We start from the raw sequence: 16,554 nt of genomic DNA on the forward strand, positions 1-16,554 counted from the left end.
ATCAAAGATATAATCTCTATCTTCATCTTTACTCTTGTTACCATAATGGTTTGGAGCTGCATGGTCATGGGACGGTGGTCGTAGAACTGGGCAGCATGAATATACTCAAGACAGAGAAGGTGGAAATGGTAGTAATAAAAACATCTATCCTATTTTTCTGGATAGTAAGAGCTTTCCAGATATCTTCTCCTGAGACTATTAAAAATGTGCCATTTATTCATTTCTTAATGCAGGAAAGTTGTTTTTTTTTTTCCTCCCCAGTCTTTAAGGTGAAAGTGAACATTAAAGTGGATTGTGAATGGGTTTTGATGTAGCCAAGCTCTACTGTCTATCACAGTAGACAGTAATGCATTCCAATATATGATCCCTGCCTGATTTCCCACTGCAGTACTGTACAGTCCCTCTTCCAACCCAACTATTTACTATTCCCCCAATAATTCTGCCCCCGTTTCAAAAACACAGACATTTTTAAGAACCATTTCAGATTTACAGAAAAAGAAAATAAGAAGGTAGTACAGGGAGTTGTTATATATCCCACACACAATCTCTCCATTGTTAACATCTAACTTTAGTTGGTATATTTGTTATAACTATTAAACTGATATTGATAAATTATTATCAATTAAATTCCATGCTTTATTCAAACTTCTGAAAAAAGCTTTTATGTAATGTCCCTTTTCTTTTGGGAAACACATGTAGGTGTCATGTTTCTTTAAGTTCTCTTGGCGTGACGGTTTCCCAGACTTCCCTTGCTTGTGATGTCTTTTGACAGTTTTGAAGAATTGGTCATGCTTTATAGAATGTTCTCTACTATAATTTGGTATTTTTTCTCTATATTGTTAGATTGGAGTTACGAGGGGTTTTGGTGAAGACGACCAGGGATCAAGTACCAGTTGCATCATATCAAAACTGTACTATCAACATGAGGTGTATGTCAAGTTTCTCTATTATAAAATTACACCTTTTCACCCTTCACATACTGTGTTCTTTAGAAGGAAGTCATTATGCACAGCTGACACTTGAGTAAAGAGTTATTCTTTTGCTCCTTGAAAGTGGAGTATCTATATACATTATTTGGAATTCTTCTGCATGGGTGGTGTGTCCCTTTTCCCCAGTATATTTATTCATCTTTGTATATGTATCAGCATAGATACATTGATATTTACTTTATACTGTGGGTTAAAATCTAATACCTTTTTTTTTGGTCAAATTATTTCTGCTTTTGTCCATTGGAAACCCTCTTAGTTAGCTTCTGTGTCCCTCTGACATACCCACAACAATATGGGTCTGCAGTTTTTAAGCACTTTCTTTTTGGCACTGAAAAGTGCTCCCAGCTCATCTTGCATATTTTCTGCCCTCGTCTGTTTTACTGGAAAATGGTATTTGAAATCAAGACCTGGGTGTAGATGTACACACTGTTACTGAGGTGTCATTGTTTCTAGATCTTCTTAGGTGATAGAACAAGGAACTACATGTGTGTTTACTAACCTGTAAACATACACAGATCACTATCTCTATATGAAATCATATATGCCTTTACAACATTCATTATGAGTTCAGATTTATGTCTCCAACTTTAATCCATCACCAGATGAATCATTCTAGCTTTCTCTCCTTATCTATAAACTCCTACACCTACAGTGAGAGACCTGGCTCCCACCATCTGCCACCCAGTTACTTAGTCACTGGGTTCCAGTTTACATGTATAACAGTATCTTAATTGTTAACCTCTATCTCTGTGAGATACAATTTTACCAACTAGAGAATAGTCATTGTATGTAGCTCCTTTTGGCTTTAGACTTTCTGACTCATTTCCTAGGTTACTTAGGTCAGCACCTTTTTGCACCACCCTCTTCAGTAAAGTTGTTTTCCTATATCCATAATACAGTCAGATTCTCTTGGAAAGTCTACAACCTTCTGGGATCACTCCACCTCTTAAATGACTTATTTTAATTTATCTATCAATACATTACACTTCATAATTTTTACGCTATGAACTTCAATGGCTGTTGACAAATGCATAATGTCATGTATCTACATGGTATCTATTATGGTATCATATAGAATATTTTTACTACCCTAAAAGAAAACCATGTGTTTCATCTATTCAACCCTGTCCCATTCCCCTGACATTCTGGCAACCACTGATCTTTCATTATCTCTATAGTTTCACCTTTTCCAGAAAGTCATGTAATTTGAATCATGTAGGATGTACCCTTTTCATATGGTTTCTTTACTTAGCAATATGCATTTAAGGTTCTTCCTTGTCTTTTTGTTAGCTTAATAGCTCATCTCTTTTTATCACTAAATAACATTCCATTGTATGGATGTATCTAGTTTATCCATTCACCTACTAAAGGACATCTTGGTTGTTTCCATTTATTATTAATGATTAATAAAGCTGCTTTAAACATAATACCTAAGATTTTGACTATGTTTAGCTTTGGAAGAAACTGACAAACTGTCTTTCCAAGTAGCTGGACCATTTTGGATTCATACCATCAATCAATGAGAGTTCCTATGGTTCTACGTTCTTGTCAGCAGTTGTTATTGACATTTTAAAGTCATTTTCATAGATGTGTGGAAGTGTGAAAGTTGCTCAGTCATGTCTGACTCTTTGTGACCCCCTTGTAACTCTCCAGGCCAGAATACTGGAGTGGGTAGCCTTTCCCTTCTCCAGAGGATCTTCCCAACCCAGGGGTTGAACCTAGGTCTCCCGCATTGCAGGCAGATTCTTTACCATCGGAGCCACAAGGGAATCCCAGATGTGTTAGTGGTATTTCACTGTTGATTTAATCTGTGCACATTTCTATACCTTCCCTCAAAATAGGAAAACTCTTTCCATTCAAAGCAGAATTCATTGCCACTTATTCCTTAAAGTTCCTCTAAAAATATCCATCTTCTCTACCAAATGAACTTCCTTTTTTAAATTTCTAATTCCAGTAGTCATGTATGGATGTGAGAGTTGGACAGTGAAGAAAGCTGAGTGCCGAAGAATTGATGCTTTTGAACTGTGGTGTTGGAGAAGACTTTTGAGAGTCCCTTGGACTGCAAGGAGATCCAACCAGTCCATCCTAAAGGAGATCAGTCCTGGATGTTCACTGGAAGGACTGATGCTGAAGCTGAAACTCCAATATTGTGGCCACCTCATGCGAAGAGTTGACTCATTGGAAAAGACCCTAATGCTGGGAAGGATTGGGGGCAGGAGGAGAAGGGGATGACAGAGGATGAGATGGCTAGATGGCGTCACCAACTCGATGGGCATGGGTTTGGGTAGACTCCAGGAGTTGGTGATGGACAGGGAGGCCTGGCGTGCTGCGATTCATGGGATCACAGAGAGTCAGACACGACTGGAGACTGAACTGAACTGAATATCCTTTATCACTAAAATAAATTCTTAATATTTGAAAGAGACTTCCCAGGTGGTGGTAGTGATAAAGGAACTGCCTGCCAATGCAGGAGACATAAGAGAGGCAGGTTCAATCCCTGGGTCGGGAAGGTCTCCTGGAGGAGGGCATGGCAACCCACTCCAGTAATTTTGCCTGGAAAATTCCATGGACAGAGAAGCCTGGCGGGCTACAGTGCACAGGGCCACAAAGAGTCAGACGTGATTGAAGAGACTTAGCACTTAAGTCTAAGTTTACATCTTCAAGAAAACCACATAATATCTACAAGAATACCACCATATAACTTCCCACAAAAAGTCAGACATTTAGAAGTAAAATCTTTATCAACACTTCGGATGCTTACTAATAGTTGCTGTGCAGATGCCAATGAAGAGAAAGCAACCAAGCCGCACTACAGAGATATTAGGAAGACAGCTTAGTTCATTTACCAATGATGTGATTTATTCCTAAATACCAGAATTGCCCCAGAATTCAATCATCTCAAATTCTATCATGCCATGGGTCACCTCAATAACTTTTGAATCATAAAAATCATGAATATTAAATCTGTGAATGCAAAGCACCTAAAGAACCTTTTCCAGGGCCTACTCTTTTTTTTTTAAATAGGAATTTTTGCTTATGTCTTTATTTTCCTTCTAGACTAAAAGGACTTGAGGATAGAATATATCTCTAATTTCATATTCAGTAAATAGTTATCAAATAAACAAATACAAATAGTGCTATATAGCTTAAAAGGAAAAGATTGTTCTTTCTTACAAAAGCATTATGTGCGGTTTAATTGCTTCCTTGAGATTTCAAAGAAGCCTGAAAGAGAATAATAAAACTCTAAAATAGACCAGAAATTTAGGCACCTTGTAGAGAAGGCAGCCCCTGCATTAATATCAAAGCCCTCAGGAGGGATGTGTGTTCCTTTTGTCCATGAAGGCTGTGTCTATGGAGTGGGTGATGGTGCCTAAGTGATCAACTCGCTTGTTGCCATGGCGATTTAGCCACCCTTGCTGCAGTTGGCAGGTCTCCCAGCACTGCCCCTGCAGACTGGAACCACCCACCTGTTCTTTCTCTGTTTTCTACCTAGCACACTGCCTTTTATTGATCACAAGGGGGGTTCACAAATTCTGTCTATGCTAAGAACTAATAGACATGCCAGAATACAGGTAAGCATAAAAGGATGGTGTGGGGGAAAGGGAGGTTGATATTCTTAGAGGATCTGGGAAGGTTATCTCTGCCACATAGATAGGGACCCCTTTCTTTGAAGGAGCAAGGCATTTACAAGGAGGTGCTTTTCAAGAATATTCTCTTCCATCCCCAAAATGTGGTTCTCTCCTGTGATATCTATCCAGAAAACAAATCCACAAGTGACGCTGCAGTCCTAGGACAGTACTAAGCAGGAAGTTGGTGCTCAGGAAGGAGGGATCTTAAGTCAATAAAATCAGTGTTCCTGTGGGTCCCTGATGCTTTGCATATCCAGGGCTGGTCCTGGTGAAGGAAGCTAAAGTGAGTAAACCTCAGGAGGCAGTTGGGGGAGTTAGTTGAAAAAGACCCTGATGCTGGGAAAGATTGAGGGCAGGAGGAGAAGGGGATGACAGAGAATGAGATGGTTGGATGGCATCATTGACTCAATGGACATGAGTTTGAATTTGAGCAAATTCTGGGAGATGGTGAAGGACAGGGAAGCCTGGTGTGGTGAAAAACATGGGGTTGCAAAGAGTTGGACCTGACTTAGCAACTGAACAGCAACAAATACTAGTTATCAAAGATCCTGCACATCCTTTACTAATTTCAACAGCTTTTTTTTTTTTTTTTTGAGCATTTATTCCATGTCAAGCTCTGGAGATAGATCATAAATCAAGACAGATATGGCGTATACCTCATTAATTCATTTAACCTTTAAATTTCAGTTTTTTTGGTATTCCTTTGGGTTACATAGTTACATTTAGAAAGCCTCTATTGCAATTCATACATTTACTAGAAATAATAACACTGTCATCAACAAATCTAGTAACAAAAATCTCTATATGTTTATAGCACTTTAGAATTGTCACAAAATTCACAATCCCCTCAAGCAGACCTATGAAGTAGGTCAGGCTAGAATTTTCAGCTCTATTTTGCAGTTGAAGAAACTGAGGTTCAGAAAATACATCTAACTCATCTAAGTCAAAACTCTAGTTTTCAAGGTGTGGTCTGAGGATCACTTGCACTAGGATTATTAGCAGAGGTACTTTTGTAAATGGAACTAGGAAGGCCAACCCAAGATATCCTGGTTCACAATCTACAAGGGTACATTCTAGAGCTTTCATTTTTTGATAGTCCTAACTCTCCATTAACAAACTACTACCAAGTACCTTGGGCTTCCCTGGTGCCTCAGTGGTAAAGAATCTACATGCCAATTCAGGAAGACTCAGGTTCATTCTCTGGGTCAAGAAGATCCCCTGGAGAAAGAAAGGGCAACCCACTTCAGGGTTTTTGCCTGGAGAATTCCATGGACAGAGAAGCCTGGCGGGCTACAGTCCATGGGGTCTCTAAAAGAGTTGGACGTGACTTAGTGACTAAACAACAATGTGCCCAGGTGCTTTGGTTCATTCAGGATTTTTAACTCGAGTATGTTGAGCCTGTTACACTTTCTACACATCGTGTTGACAATGTGACCTGGGATCATTGCTGCCTCTTAGTCACACGAGGCAGGTTTGAGATTTTTATGGATCAGTCAGTCGTTTCCTAGCTAAATGCTTCTGTGGAAATGGAAAGAAGCCCATGGGAATGATAATTCAATTTCCTCATCAACTACCCTTCATCCCCAAAGACTGACCTCTTAGAGCATAGAGCTGCAGTGGAATGTTTGATTCACCAGGAGACTTTTTGCTGGTAGCAGCATTTTGTCCCTGGTGTTTTCTATTTTGACAACTCATCAGCAGAGTCACTGGAAGGTGACAGGAACTTCACTGTTCAATTAAGGCTTGAGTGTCACCAGAGTACGTGGAGGAGGAGAAGGAAGAGACCCATGTGGAGGCAGCTAAAATCAATGAGCTTTAACAAGCAGATTAGCCACCTTTCAGAAGTCAGGGCCTTCCCAAGATTTCAAGCCTGGTGCCTTATACAGTGGGATACCACACCTCTTCTCACAGCATCTGTTTCCTGGTTTACATGTATTGTTCTTCATAAATTACTGTGGTTTACAAAAGTAAGGGATTATCATCAATTCAACAAACCTTTATCAAGCATCCACTCTGCTATGGATTGTGGCTAAACAACAGAGAGGTTGCTGCCGTAGCAGTATAGCACACACATTAGCAAGGCCCACAGGCCTAAAATGAGTAATGAAGGACTTTCATGGAGGCTATAACAAAGGTACTCTAATGCCATTTAGTAAAAGAAGTTAACATCACTCAGGGCTTCTCTAGGTGTGGTCTGAGAGCTACCTGGTCAGAACTCCCCAGGATATTTGTTAGTAAAAAATGTAACATGCTTGGATCAATACCTAAGATACTCTGGATATGGGTGCTGGGAAGCTACATTTTTAACAAACTACTTAGGTCTTTCTTTTGCACACTGAAGTTGGGAATCATTGATATGTGTGCATGTGTGGTGATAGCTGAGGAAGAATTCAAAGAAGGTCTTTTGTGCAAGATGAGGCTTAGAGTCAGGGGGCTTGGGTGAGAGTTTCCCAGGTAGGAGTAAGAGCCATGAAGATCCCAAGTGAGTGGAAGGAGACGATCTTCTGTAGAGAAAAAGAAGAACAATGGAGAAAGGCAAGACTTTGGATGCAGGAGCATGTCAGTGTTGTTTAGGATTTCAGATTTGCTCATAAGCCACTGAAAAAATTTAGCCTAAGGAGGAGCATAGTTAAATATATATTTTAAACAAATTTAAAACAGATTGAAGGGATTGGGATCTCTAGAGAGGATACAGTGAGGAGGTGACTGTGGCAATGATTTGGTAATAAGAAATGCTGTGTGTATGTGTGCGCTCAGTTGTGTTCTATACTTTCGCAACCCCATGACTATAACCCTCCAGGGCCCTCTGTCCATGGGATTGTCCAGGCAAGAATACTGTGGTGGTTTGTCAAGCCCTCCTCCAGGGAATCTTCCTGACCCAGGGATCAAACACATGTCTCCCATGTCTCCTACATGAGCAGGTAGGTTCTTTACCATTGCTCCACCTGGGAATGCTACCTTGAATTAGATCAGAGGCAATGAGAATGGAGAGAAATTGATGGAATATAGAGGCATTAAGGAGGTCCAATCAACAGGACTTAGCAATCCTACAGACACTAAATGCCATCACAACCCTGTTAACTCTTGCTCTGGTTTTGAAGATAGGAAATGAACAAGGCATTGCTGCCTTGATGAGAACACATTCTTTGAGGAGACCTCCTGTTGCCAGGCTCCTCTGTGGACAAGGATGTGCTTTTGTTTGGATAAGACAAAAGTGATTGGGGTAAAAGTCTCCAGTTCAAGGAGTCAGAAGACATTCGTTTGGCTCCAGACTCTGAAAGTAAATCCCTTGGACCTAGTCAGGGCCTCAGGTTTCTCACATGTATGTCGTGCTATTTTGATACACTCACGTTGCTTTCCATACTTTTCCTCCTTAGCACTAATAATGACTTAAAATTAAGTGAGAAATACCTCCAATTATTTGTGAAATAACTGTATCATCCATTTAATGATAAGTTCTACTGGCTGGCTCATTATCTCCAGCTCTAAGAGTATACATGAAACAACTATAAAACTGTAACTGAGGAGATACTCCACATCCAAGGGCAAAAGAGAAGCCCAAGAAAGATGGTAGGAGGGGCAAAATCACATTTAGAATCAAACCCCATACCTGCCAGAGATGCTCAAAGAGGGCTCAAACAAACCTTGTGTGCACCAGGACCCAAAGACCCCACAGAGACTGAGACAGAACTGTGTTTGAGTGTCTCCTGCAGAGGTACAGGTCAGCAGTGGACTACTGCAGGGGCTCTGGGTGCAGGAGACCTGGGTATGGCATAAGCCCTCTTGGAGGAAGTCGCCATTAATCCCATCATAGAGCACCAGAACTTACACAGGTCTGGGGGAACAGACTCTTGGAGGGTACAAACAAAACCTTGTGTGCAGCAGGACCCAGGAGAAAGGAGCAGTGACCACACAAGAGACCCAGACTCGCCCATGAGTGTCCAGGAATCTTCAGTGGAGGTGTGGGTTGGCAGTGGCCTCCTGCAGGATTGGGGGCACTACACAGGTACCAGTGTGAACATGGAATATTTTGAAGGAGGTTGCAATTATCTTCATTACCTACACAATAGTTTGACCTCAGGTCAAAAAACAGGGAGGGAACACAGGCCTGCCTATTAACAGAAAATTGGATTAAAGATTTACTGAGTATGGCCCTGCCCATCAGAACAAGACCCAGTTTCCCCCTCAGTCAGTCTCTCCCATCAGGAAGCTTCCATAAGCCTCTCATCCTTCTCCATCAGAGGGAAGACAGAATGAAAACCACAATCACAGAAAACTAGCCAATCTGATCACATGGACCAGAGCCTTGTCTAACTCATTGAAAATATGAGCCATGCCATGTAGGGCTACCCAAGACAGATGGGTTATGGTGGAGAGTTCTGAAAAAAAAAACAAAAAAAAAAACATGGTTCACTGGAGAAGGGAATGGCAAAACACTTCAGTATTCTTGCCTTGAGAACCTTGCCTTGAGAACCTTGAGAACAGTATGAAAAGTATGAATAGACAGGACACTGAAAGATGAACTCCTCAGGTCGGTAGATGCCCAACATGCTACTGGAGATTAGTGGAGAAATAACTCCAGAAAGAATGAAGAGATGGAGCCAAAGCAAAAACAACACCCAGTTGTGGATGTGGCTGGTGATGGAAGTAAAGTCCAATGCTGTAAAGAGCAATATTGCATAGGAACCAGGAATGTTAGGTCCATGGATCAAGGCAAATTGGAAGTGGTCAAACAGGAGATGGCAAGAGTGAATATCAACATTTTAGGAATCAGTGAACTAAAATGGACTGCAATGAGTGAGTTTAACTCAGATGTCTATGATATCTACTACTGTGGGACAGAATCACTTAGAAGAAATGGAGTAGCCATCATTGTCAACAAAAGAGTCCAAAAAGGAGTACTTGGATGCAATGTAAAAAATGACAGGATGATCTCTGCTCATTTCCAAGGAAAACCATTCAATATCACAGTAATCCAAGTCTATGCCCCAACCAATAATGCTGAAGAAGCTGAAGTTGAATGATTCTATGAAGATCTACAAGATCTTCTAGAACTAACACCCAAAAAAGATGTCCTTTTCATTATAGGGGACTGGAATGCAAAAGTAGGAAGTCAGGGAACACCTGGAGTAACAGGCAAATCTGGCCTTGGAGTACAGAATGTAGCAAGACAAAGATAATAGACTTTTGCCAAGAGAACACACTGGTCATAGCAAACACTCTCTTCCAAAACACAAGAGAAGACTGTACTCATGGACATCACCAGATAGTCAATACCAAAATCAGATTGATTATACTATTTGTAGCCAAAGAGGGAGAAGCTCTATACACTCAGCAAAAACAAGACTTAGAGCTGATTGTGGCTCGGATCATGAACTCCTTATTGCCAAATTCAGGCTTAAATTGAAGAAAGCAGGGGAAACCACTAGACCATTCAGGTATGACCTAAATCAAATCCCTTACGATTATACAGAGGAAGTGACAAATAGAGTCAAGGGATTAGATCTGATAGACAGAGTGCCTATGGACAGAGGTTCCTGACATTGTACAGTAGGCAGTGATCAAGATCATCCCGAAGTAAAGGAAATGCAAAGAGGCAAAAGCCTTGTCTGAGAAGACCTTACAAATAGCTGTGAATGAAAGGAATCAAAAGGCAAAGGAGAAAAGGAACGATACACCCATTTGAATACTAAGTTCCAAAGAATAGAAAGAAGAGATAAGAAAGCCTTTCTCAGTGACCAATCCAAAGAAACAGAGGAAATAACAGAATGGGAAAGACTAGAAATCTCTTCAAGAAAATTAGATACCAACGGAACATTTCATGCAAAGATGGACACAATAAAGGACAGAAATAGTATGGACCTAACAGAAGCAGAAGATATTAAGAAGAGGTAGCAAGAATACACAGAAGAACTGTACAAAAAAGATCTCCATAACCCAGATAATCACAATGGTATGATCACAATGATATGACCCAGACATCCTGGAATGTGAAGTCAAGTAAGCCTTAGGAAGCATCACTATGAACAAAGCTAGTGGAGCTGATGGAATTCCAGTTGGGTTATTTCAAATCCTAAAAGATGATGCTGTGAAAGTGCTGCACTCAATATGCCAGCAAATTTGGAAAACTTAGCACTGGCCACAGGCCTGGAAAAGGTCAGTTTTCATTCCAATCCCAAAGAAAGGCAATGCAAAGAATGCTCAAACCACTGCACAATTGCACTCATCGCACATGCTAGTAAAGTAATGCTTAAAATTCTCCAAGCCAGGCTTCAGCAATACGTGAACCATGAACTTCCACATGTTCAAGCTGGTTTTAGAAAAGGCAGAGGAACCAGAGATCAAATTGCCAACATCCACTGGATCATCGAAAAAGCAAGAGAGTTCCAGAAAAACATCTATTCTGCTTTGTTGACTATGCCAAAGCCTTTGACTGTGTGGATCACAATAAAGTGTGGAAAATTCTGAAAGAGATGGGAATACCAGACCACCTGACCTGCCTCTTGAGAAACCTGTATGCAGGTCAGGAAGCAACAGTTAGAACTGGACATGGACCAACAGACTGGTTCCAAATAGGAAAAGGAGCATGTCAAGGCTGTATATTGTCACCCTGCTTATTTAACTTATATGCAGAGTACATCATGAGAAACACTGGGCTGGAAGAAGCACAAACTGGAATTAAGACTGCTGGGAGAAGTATCAATAACCTCAGATATGCAGATGACACCACCCTTATGGCAGAAAGTGGAGAGGAACTAAAAAGTCTCTTGATGAAAGTGAAAGAGGAGAGTGAAAAAGTTGGCTTAAAGCTCAACATTCAGAAAACCAAGATCATGGCATCTGGTCCATCACTTCATGGCAAACAGATGGGGAAACAGTGGAAACAGGGCTGACTTTATTTTTCTGGGCTCCAAAGTCATTGCAGATGGTGATTGCAGCCATGAAATTAAAAGACGCTTACTCCTTGGATGAAAAGTTATGACCAACCTAGACAGCATATTAAAAAGCAGAGATGTTACTTTGTCAACAAAGGTCCATCTAGTCGAGGCTATGTTTTTTCCAGTGGTCATGTATGGATGTGAGAATTGGACTATAAAGAAAGCTGAGCACAGAAGAGTGATGCTTTGAACTGTGGTGTTGGAGAAGACTCTTGAGAGCTCCTTGGACTGCAAGGAAATCCAACCAGTCCATCCTAAAGGAGATCAGTCCTGGGTGTTCATTGGTAGGACTGATGTTGAAGCTGAAACTCCAATAGTTTGGCCACCTGCTGCAAAGGGCTGACTCATTTGAAAAAAACCCTGATGGTGGGAAAGATTTAGGGCAGAAAGAGAAGGGGATGACAGTGGATGAGATGGTTGGATAGCATCACTGACTCAATGGACATGGGTTTGGGTGGACTCCAGGAGATGGTGATGGACAGGGAGGCCTGGCATGCTGTGGTTCATGGAGTCGCAAAGAGCTGGACACGAATGAAAGCCTGAACTGAACACACACTATTAAAGTAATGCTCAAAATTCCCCAAGCCAGGCTTCAACAGTACATGAACCATGAACTTCCAGATGTTCAAGCTGGATTTACAAAAGGCAGAGGAACCAGAGTACAAATTGCCAACATCCATTGGATTATCCCAAAAGCAAGAGAGTTCCAGAAAAACATCTACTTCTGCTTTATTGACTATACTGAAGCCTTTGACTGTGTCACAACAAACTGTGGAAAATTCTGAAAGAGATGGGAATATGAGACCACCTGACCTGTCTCCTGAGAAATCTGTATGCAGGTCAAGAAGCAGCAATTAGAACTGGACATGAAACAACAGATGGTTTCCAAATGGGGAAAAGAGTACATCAAGGCTGTATATTATCACCCTGCTTATTTAACCTATATGCAGAGTACATCGTGAGAAATGCTGGACAGGATGAAGCAGAAGCTGGAATTAAGATTTTGGGAGAAATATCAATAACCTCAAATATGCAGATGACACCACCCTTATGGCAGAAAGTGAAGAACTAAAGAGCCTCTTGATGAAATTGAAAAAGGAGAGTGAAAAAGATGATTTAAAACTCAGTATTTGAAAAACTAAGATCATGGCATCTGGTTCCATTACTTAATGGCAAATAAATAGAGAAACAGTAGAAACAGTGGCAGAGTTTATTTTGGGGGGCTCCAACATTACTGCAGACCGTGACTGCAGCCAAGAACTTAAAAGACGCTTGCTCCTTGGAAGAAAAGTTATGACCAATTTACATAGCATATTAAAAAGCAGAGACATTACTGTGCCAACAAAGATGTGTCTAGTCATAGCTTTCGTTTTTCCAGTAGTCATGTATGGATGTGAGAGTTGGACCTGAAGAAAACTGAGCACCGAAGAATTGATGCTTTTGAACTCTAGTGTTGGAGAAGACTCTTTAGAGTCTCTTGGACAGCAAGGGAATCCAACCAGTCCATCCTAAAGGAAATCAGTCCTGAATATTCATTGGAAGGACTGAAGCTGAAACTCCAATACTTTGGCCACCTGATGTGAAGAACTGACTCATTTGAAAAGACCCTAATGCTGGAAAAGATTGAATGCAAGAGTTGAAGGAGACAATAGAGGATGAGGTGGTTGGATGGCATCACTGCCTCAATGGACATTAGTTTGAGTAGCCTCCTGGAGTTGGTGATGAACAGGGAAGCCTGGCGTGCTGCCACCCATGGGGTCACAAAGAGTCAGACACGACTGAATGACTGAACTGACCTGAAATTCCTGCCCTTGTAGGACTCACTCTTTGGAGTATGGATAGATGAATATGATATTAAGAGGGAAAATAGGCAGAATCTAGTGACTGTTCACAAGTGGAGATTGATGGTGAGAAAGAATGAAAGTCTAGGATTGTCCCCATGTTTCTAGCTTGGTACATGGGTAGATGGAGTTACCAGTGATTGAAGCATAGAAATCTATAGAAGAAACACAGTTTAAAAGTAAACCAAGACTAATTTAAGGCATCCAACTGTCTGCAAGATATACAAACAGAAATGTCTGGTGGGCAGTAGGCTATAGAATTTTGAGGCTTTGATAAGATTTTCAAGTCAGAAATTTTGCATATACTTTGGAAAAGTAGCATGGGCTCTTTTATTTAATAAATAAAATGGCAGAGAATTTAATGAAATCCAATTAATAACTGCTGTTATTTATAACTATGGCAGCGTCAATTTTATGTACTTTGATTTATTTCATCCTCATGTCAATTCTATGGGGTAGATATCCTTGTAATTTCCATTTTGAAGATGAGGATACTGAGGGATAGAAAGTTTGAGCACCTTGCTCAAGGTTACACAGGCCATAAGGGGTGAAGACCGCCTTTCAATCCCAACTGTCAGAAGTTACTTTCTTTGCTCTCAGGGTGATGTTCTTCAACCTGTCATGCACCTGATCTCTTAGCAGCCAGGCCATCCTCCATCACTCAGAACACACATCATAATAACTGTTTACTGTCTTACTCACTTCAGAGCTTGTGAAAGTCTTGGCTAGAGATATTACCTTATTGGTCTTCATTATTTTCCATGTGCAAAAACTGAGGCAAAGAATGATAAAATAACCTCCATATGGTCATATAGTCCGGGGAGTGGGGTGGGGTATTTGAACTCAGCTCTATTTCCAGGATTAATAAGTTTAACTGTTCCATAACCGTAAAACAGTGTTTTTGAATACAAACTTTTCCATCACTAGAAGCTGACACAGGAAGTGCAAGCATTGGTGTGGGAAGAGGTTAAGTAAAATATAGTCTAGGAACCACCATTCAATTTGTGATGTCAAAGAAATGTTACGTGTCCCTTTTGATCTTTAAGTGGAAGCATTTAAATCAGTTAGTCCATCAAGCTCTAAGATAACTAGTGAGAACCTACTGTGTAACTTAGGGGCCTCTGCTTCGTGCCCTGTGGTGACCTACATGGGAAGGAAACCCAGAAAAGAGGGAATGTATGTATACATATAGCTGATTCACTTTGGTGTACAGCAGAAACTGACATGACATTGTAAAGTAATTACATTCCAATAATTTTAAAAAAATAAAAATTTGAAAGTATTATATAGGGAGGGAAAAAAGATTGAACATCTTTAGACATTACCAAAACCAGCTTTAAAATACCAAATAATTCTTGTTGTTCAACAGAGACTGCTTTAAATGCAATATTCTACTTGACCCTCACAATCAGTACGAAGCGGCATTGTCATTTATTATGCGTTGGTAAGAAACAGGGCAACACTCCCAACAGGGAATCATTTATACCAAACCCCATATCACCAAACTGAGACTTACAGTTTCAAATCCTTCAAAAATGCAGTCTTAAACCAGTCAGTCAGGAATCGCCTGCTCCACACTAGTTAGTAATCTTCCTGGTAGACCCCTGTAAACACAGAAAGGAGAGTGACCTTGGAACAACCAATCTGCTTTTTTTGCTTAGTATATAACTTCCTTGTTCCTGCTCCCTTCTCCCTATAAAAGCCTGCCATTCTGTACAGCTCCTCAGAGCTCCATTTTATTATCTGCTAGATTGGATGCTGCCCAATTCATGAATTGTTGAATACAGCCAGTAAGGTATTTAAAATTTATTCAGTTTTTTTTTTTTTTTTTTAACACCATCCTACTTCCATTCTTTACGGAGGAGAGAATTAAACTTTAAGTAAATTAAATAAACATCTCAAGGACACACAACTTGTAAAGGACACTGCAATTTCAAATTTACATATGTCTCATGCTCAAGCCGAAGAACTTAAATATTCTATATTATTTCTCTTTGACTTATCATAGAAATGACTCTGCTAAACCTGAGATTTAGTTAAGAGACAACTGAAGCAGATAATTTTACCCTAGAATACTGTTTGTGTAAGATCAATAACTCAGGTATGCACCACAATGAGAGTACTTTTTTACTAAGACAGAAAAGAGTTATTCACAACTCTTCAACTGCCCCATCCAAGTTTTTCAGCCTGTTTGTAATGCTGCTGAAAAATAGTAAGTTCTACTGTTTTGACTGCATATTATGGAGAAGTACAACATTGACCATTTCTAGTGTCATTTGGACATTGGGATGAAAACAGGTGCTAAGAAATGGGTAACCCCGACTGATGGTGATAAATAAGTTTACTCAAATACATCTCTTACTATGGACTCACAGCCGGGTCTTTTCCCCTACTCGTTCACTGGGTTTGTTTTCAATTTTGGTGTTTTGGAGTCTTACATTTTATAACAATCTTATATCTCTCCTGGATTTCAGTATATGGCTGATAGAATCTTTAGCTGAACAATAAACAGAAGAAGCAAATGCAAAAGAAAGGCTGGTAAAGATTGAGGAAAACTGGATAGGTACTACAGGTGAAATAAGGGATGGCAAAAATCCTAGTTGCCTGACATCTTTTACTTCCTCTTGGAAAATGCAAATGCCCCTGAAGGGTCAGAAGATGGCCATTTATAGCTTAGTAGGAATTAGTTTATTCAGTTTTCTTCCTACCTTCTGGGCATATTCCTGAATTAGAAGAGTCTGAAAGATCACCTAATTCAATCTCTCACAATCAGACTAAGTCACTGAGGGTGGGAGATGGGGATGGTTTGATCAGGAATCCACAGCTAGTTTTATAATTAGCTTTGGAACTCAAAAAGGAGGAACCTCAATACAGTGCTCTTCCTTTCAATACCATGCTGTTCCAGATATTAAAATGTAGAGATACCATTATAGACACAGCATAACATATAGTTGAGTGGCATGTGGAGACAAATAGACCTGGATCCTCTACTCACTAGCTTTGGGAACCTAGGAATATTTCTTATCTTTTCAAAGCCTCAATTTGTTCATCTGAAAAATGGAGATAAATAGTATCTATCTCATTATGTTGCAAAAATTAAATAAAATTATGCATATAATATTCTTAGAAGAGTGCCTGGTGGCAGAAGATAACTGAT

This window comes from Cervus elaphus, chromosome 9 (assembly GCF_910594005.1).
Source record: "Cervus elaphus chromosome 9, mCerEla1.1, whole genome shotgun sequence".
In the NCBI taxonomy this organism is placed as follows: domain Eukaryota; kingdom Metazoa; phylum Chordata; class Mammalia; order Artiodactyla; family Cervidae; genus Cervus; species Cervus elaphus.